Source organism: Sprattus sprattus (assembly GCF_963457725.1).
Source record: "Sprattus sprattus genome assembly, chromosome: 19".
NCBI lineage: Eukaryota > Metazoa > Chordata > Actinopteri > Clupeiformes > Clupeidae > Sprattus > Sprattus sprattus.
Window position 1 is genome coordinate 7,821,355 of NC_137917.1, and position 7,019 is coordinate 7,828,373.

Sequence of the window (7,019 nt, forward strand, 5' to 3'; positions counted from 1 at the left end):
CCCTGGACCCATTCCATAGCCTATGTAAGAGTTCCATAGCCTGCGGACCAATTCTATAGCCTGTCTAAGAGTTCCATAGCCCCTGGACCCATTCCATAGCCCGTGTAAGAGTTCCATTGCCTGCGGACCAATTCTATAGCCCGTGTAAGAGTTCCATAGCCCCCAGACCTATTCCATAGTCCGTGTAACAGTTCCATAGCCCGCGGACCAATTCTATATCTTGTGTAAGAGTACCATGTCCCCTGGACCTGTTCCTCAAACTCTAACCCCACTACTGCGCTGGTGCTCAACCTTGTCAAGCTCATCTCATAATCCTAACGGCCATTTCCACACGCTCTTGAGAGTGTGCGTGTGCTTGTGTGTGTTCCTTTACGTGCGTACACTTCCTCGATGAGGAACCCTGTGCATGGATGGATGTGTGTGTCAAATCTGTAGTTAGGCTTCGAGGTTGCTCCTAAGACTATGAAGGACTGATCTCGTTTGTTTAATTGTCATGACTTTTTATCTGCTTTTTGTTTTAAGATATTTTTTTTCTTATATAGTAATCTTTTGTTACTGTTGTTGTTTTGCACTTGAAAGTATTAGTTAGACCAATCCTTTCTGATGTTCTGCAGTCACAATCATTACACCGGTCATTGGCTCCACACAGGCAGAAATGTGCAATGACATATTCTCACACTCCCAATCATGGACGTTCTATCTGGACAGACAATTGTGTGTTTCTGAGAGTTGGGACCAGTGCAACACTGCACTTACTATGATTGTCTTTCTTCCACATACATGCTGTTACTGTCAAAGGCTTCCTTAGATGAGGCAGGACTTCAGGCAATCATGCATTCCATCGAAGGGAATTTACATGGCTTTTCGTATCATCTAAAGAAACTCATCAAAGGTTACGTCTTTACCTAGCGCTGTTGTATTGAAGACAACCAAACTAAAATCCTCCAAATGGACATTCTCTCCTCCATCACCAGCTTCATCTCTCCAAACGACCCCCCCCACACACACACACCCCCACGAACACACACACACACACACAACTGATCTCTGAGATCGGGGGCCGGCTTTGGCATTGTCTGATCCTGGCATGCTCAGCCTCAGACCATCCATGCTCTTCCTGAAGCAACATGTCCCCTCCCCACCTGGACCAGACTGGCACAGATCCAATGCACCGGACTGGATCGGATCAGCCCAAGAATATTCCAGAATGGGCTGATCTCTGAGCCTGATAGCCCCCCTCTCTCTCTCCCTCTTTTTCTCTCACTCACTTTCTCTCACCCTCTTTCTCTGTCTGCTTCTCTCTCTCTGTCCTTTGCTCCATCCTTATACGCCTGGTGTGGGCTACTGATGTTTTGTGCATGTGGGTATCTTCCTCATCCTCTTCCTCACCTTCATTGCCATGCCCATCTGGGATGGGAGCATGTCTCTCCTTTACAGGTTCAAGCCCATTCGGTTCTCTTTCTGTATAAAATTCTATATTGCTGTATGCTATATTATTGTGCTTTCATTATTATCATTGATTTCATATCGATTTTGTTAAGTTAAACTACAAAATGCAGATTTGATATGAAGATTTTGCCTTGAATTTTCTTGTAACTTTCACAAATAGAATGTATAGACAATCTGTCACCCTCCAAACGAATCCTACTGCTGACGTTCTAATCATGAGTGGAACGGTTCTTCCTCTGTGGGTCTGTTTGGACACACAGAGGGCTGTCTGGGGGTTGGAGATCGTCCTGTCCTCGACTGGTCCTTGACGTGCAGAAACCCCTGCGTATGATAGGACCAGTTAAGCACACACACACACACACATATACACATATACTCCACACACTCTCATGGGACAGGCTCCAATCCCCTCTTGAGCGAGCAGGTCTCCTTCACACTCACACACACACACACACACACAAAGCTGGCACTTTTAATGTGAGCATTTTCTTCTTATTTCCCTTCTGTCTCTTTCCTCAGTAATGTGACTGGGCATGCTCCTCTTGCATGCGAAGGCGTGCAGCCAGCGTGCTGCCATTTGTAGTGTGTGTTTGTGTGTGTGTGTATATATATATATAAATATCTATGTGTGTGTGTGTGTGTGTCAGTGAGACCACCACACACACACTCACGCGCACACGCATACACACACACAGTTCTCCCCTGCAGTCATGGGATGGTTTATAGGCTGGGGGATCCTAAGTTTCCTCGGCTCGGATCAGAGTATCTCTGTCTGTGCTGAGGTTCCGGTCAGTTCTCCCATCCTAGATAGAACCGGACTCTGAACCCACCCAGACCTGGTTCAGATTCAGGTCCCATCCCAGGTCTCAAGACTTAAGATTTATATTAATATTAATCTACACCATCTATAAGCAGTGATTTAATGTCCTTCATCCAGTTTTTTTTTTTTTGATCCAGCGGATCTTACTTGAGTTGTTTAATTAATAATTTCTTTGAACTCTAAAGAAACTAATGTGACGTGTGGTCCTGAAAGTGAAAACATGTGAAGGGCCTGTCATTTGAATGTTTTTTTTTTGTTTGGTTCTTTTTTTCCCCTCCCCTTATGATTTACCTCAAGAGTATTAGTGTTGCATTCGGCCGCTGACAGGGTGTGGTAGAGTCCACCCCACACACACACTTTTTCTGCTGTCTGCTGTCTGCATTCCTGGGCTCTTAGATGGCGAGCTGAAGACGAGAGACACTCCTCCAGCCACTGGGGGGCACTGTGTCTCTCTGAGGGCTCACCTGGCTACGCCGCTAAAATAGGTGTTTGTTTGGTTTTTCTTTTTGTCTCTTTTTTTTAGTTTTATATTTTTACCCTGAGTTTTATTTTGTAATGTATTGAAAGAGTCATTTATACAAGAGAATTTGAACTGTCTAACTTTTGACTGCTATGATATGACCTGTCGATGTGACTCTTTAATAAAAAAGGGAATCATATCTTCTGTCTTCTGTGTGTTTATAGGTGTGTGTGTGTGTGTGTGTGTTAATCTTAAAACCAAAAGCGATGCAGAGGTTGTTTTTAGGTGTCGTGGGCATGACATATTCACAGGCATTTGTATTCGGAATCGCTCATAACAGAGGCAAACACGCAAAAGCCCAGTGACCGGTAGGAACCTGGAAAGTCCCATTTATGTCCACAGCACTTGGTAAATCAAACTGTACACCCAAGTCTGTCCCTGGCAGTTATCAAACCAAACTGATGGCCATGACCCCAACCAAGGTTGTGCTATGATCACCTTTCCTTGTCTGACGATGTTGCATGTTTCTCCCGGTGGTGTCGCTTAGCTTAATACAACATAATCAAAATCAAGCCAGTATGCCACCCAGCTCTCGGTGCAGACCATGTTTTGCTCCCGCCTTGTCTACTGCAATGCCCTCCTATCGGGTCTCGCAGCATGCGGCAGCATACGGTTTTCGATTAAGCGAAAAGGGCTCATCTAGCCACGTCACTCACTAACTACCACTGGCCACGGCCACCTAAATCAAATTCAAGTCACCAATGCTTGACTGCAGACTGACTTCTGGGTCTTCACCCATCGACTTAAACTCAATCATACAGGATTATGCTCCTTCTTTATTGATTTAACATAAATACCTTGTGCATGTGTGTATTTAGTGCGCCTATCTGTTCTGTTTTATGTTATTTTCATATGAAAATGGAAATGTACCTATTTTAGATCATTATTTTATTTTTAGAACATAATTAATGAATTAAATTAACAAATAATTATTCACAAGTATGCAGTGTCTACCTATCTGACGTTTATAACAAACCAAACCGTTTAAAAATCGGTTGAAAATTGAGCAAGTTACGGTGATTTAAAAAGTGCATGTACCGCTACCAACACAATGTTATGGGTGAGCAATCTTACTGGAGCAAGATGGCCGCCATGTGCGGACGTTCGACTCCGTTGTATCTATGGCGTCAGATTAATGCCAAAACTCACTGTACCCCTACGTGAGACCAAGCTTTCGCGAGAGAGTAGAGAATGGGTAAGAACACACGGGACGCCAGAAAATGCATTGATTCCTATGGTACGGCACGCTTTTAGTAGGCGCACACGCAAAGCGCGCTGTACCATAGGAATCAATGCATTTTCTAGTGTCCCGTTTTTAACAAGATGCCCATGTGTGTTCTTACCCTAAAGCCTGATTCATGGTCAGAGGCGCGAGCGCAAGCCCTTGCGCGTCTTTTCATGTCTTGCGTGCGTCGGCCCCTTTTTCTAGACTTGCGCCATTTTACGCAAGCCTATTGTTCTGGCGGTGAATTGCTTGGCAACACGCGCAACCTTTGGGTGCATGCATTGCTATGAGTAAATGTTACGCAACAATGTGACACCAACGCAGAACCAGGCAGCCGCCTTAAAAAAATTGAGTGCGCAGACGAAAGTCACGCTCGCGAAAACCTGAAAGTTGCCCGAATAGACGTTTATCGCGCTTGTGAGTTTTGGCATTAATCTGACACCATATGCACTATGGTTATAACAAGCTTGCTAACATCGCTAACGAGATGTCTTGCTAGCGGCTAAACTAGCGAAACCTGTTGGAAATTTCTTACTTTCTTAATGACAAACTAGCAAGTCAACAACTTTCCTAACACAGTCAAACATCCAGCAAGTGCAACACAAGGCAAAGCAGACGTTCTCTTTTAACCGGACATGTCCTCTTTTCGAGACCGAAATGCGTCCGCCAAACCGTTATAAACCTTTATAGATAGAAAAATCTTGAATCAATCAGTTTTACATATTTCAGTACCGGTGGGTGTCGAGATTTGGACTGGTAACTTGTTTGGATTTCAACTGAAAAATGTTTTTATTGGTTTTATTCCGCAAAATTAGCTGATACACGAAGTTTTGTCTATTAACGCCCGTTTGTGATTTACCTGTGATACGTGTGGTGTAAAGCGGGTAAACCTCAATTTAAAGAGGGAGAGAGGTTTCGGTTGCAAACTGTATGACTCTCACAAGTTCTTGTGGCGAAATCGAATTCGTTCAGTTCGTTCCATGACGGTTTGTATGCACAGAAATAAATGGCTGTCTAGCACACTTAATTACGCTGTACAACTGTAATGTTTTGCACACCTGCCTTTTGGGCAGAAGTGTATGTTGTTTAAAATCTGTTATCCTGGTTGAAACCGAAATCAATATTAACAAAAAACACAATACAAAAAGACGTAATACTAGCATTAATGTCCAAGAGTGTTATGACCATAAATACAATATATATAATGAAAATAAAACAATGACCAAATGTTTAGTTGCGTTGCCTACACGCCACAGGCCCAGGCAGGGCAGCCAGGCAGGGCAGCAAGCTCTAGCTCAGAGCTCAAAATATGTTCTGGGCGCCTCCTTTCCTAACATGCCTAACTTGCACTGCACAGTTCTTTACCTGGTCTCTGTGCACGTAGCCTTATTGAATAATCACTGTACTTGCTGCTTATTCCAAGGTCTCCTAATTTGCTAAAACTCATGTGTAGATCCTGGCCTGTTAACTTTTGAACTTCTGAACTTCTCTATTTAAAAAAAATAATAATAATGTTTTACCACAAGTTCATGTATGCTGTTTGCATGAAGGTAATATGCTGGAGTTGCGTAATCATGTGGGGAATCTTTTTCTTCCACTTAATGTCTCCCTCCTCTGGCCGCTTTTTGAATTGTTTCTAGAAGTGTCTATCGACAAGGGCTAAAATGCACAATAGTTTCAACAGTAAGATTATTTTCTGTGCTATTATGAGAATGTTATTATATTATTTCAATATAATATAAATGTATTTTATGGCAAATGTATTATTATAGTTGCCACATTTTGCTCAAACACCTGAACTCTGGATTGCAATATAGCAATTACATACTGTATGCAAAGCATGCTTTGCTCAGAAACACAGTTATGACCATATTTTAAATAAATCTATTGCAACTTCATTATTATGCAACGAACATATAATCCAAACACAGAAATAAGGAATTTATTTTCTCTAAGACAGACCTTGAAGGCATGTCCTGGTACGTTCTTAGTTTCTCTCAGTGTGGATTACACACTGCCTGAACTATCACTACAGGAAATGTCATAACTACCATCTAACTAATGTAATATCCATACAAAATATAACAAATATGAAATGTCATAACTTGTATAGTAAATGTAAGATAATAGCACATCTGTCACTGGGCTTTGGATGCCACTGGTAATGTAATGTCTCATTTACTAGACCACTTAACAGACTGAGATTATTGGCTGTACATACCTCTGCACTTATGAATCATTACAATCTATCAGCAGCCCTATATGCTGGCAATACTGCATACGTATGTAGCCCTGAACACAGTCAATACTGACCATTCGCTTGGCTGTTTTCAAGTACCAGTGCTGTAACTCAATATCTGTTTTTCTCAGACAGAGCGTGTGGGTGTGTATGTGTGTTGGACCTGCCATTTCCTAGGAGAAGTGGGGACGGTGAGTGTGTGTGAAGGAGACAGATGCCACAGGATGTGGGCACGTGTGAGGTTACATGATGCTGTGTGTGTGTGTGTGTGTGTGTGTGTGTGTGTGTGTGTGTGTGTGTGTGTGTGTGTGAATGCTATGACTTAACAATCGGTGGATATTGATGTTTATTGTCCTGTGTGACCCCGGAATCATTGGAGGAGAGCTGAGGAGAATCTCACTCATCATGTGCTCAAGGCTACAGCTGTGCTGTGTCAGTAATGGAGTCATTTCAGCCACATTACCACAACAAAACACAGACACAGACACAGACACACACACACACACACACACACACACACACACATACACACACACACACACACACACACACACACACACACACACAAATAAATTCACAAACCTCTCCGCCACCATTGCACCTTGATAAAAACTAAACACACAGGGCAGGCTGCAAGGTGATCTGTACTTTTCCAGAAATCTGGAGAGATCTTGAACTCCATTGACATAAAGAGAGACAATTGATGGCTGTCTAGACTATTAGAGATGACAAGACAGCAGACCTGGACAGGACAGACCCATACTTG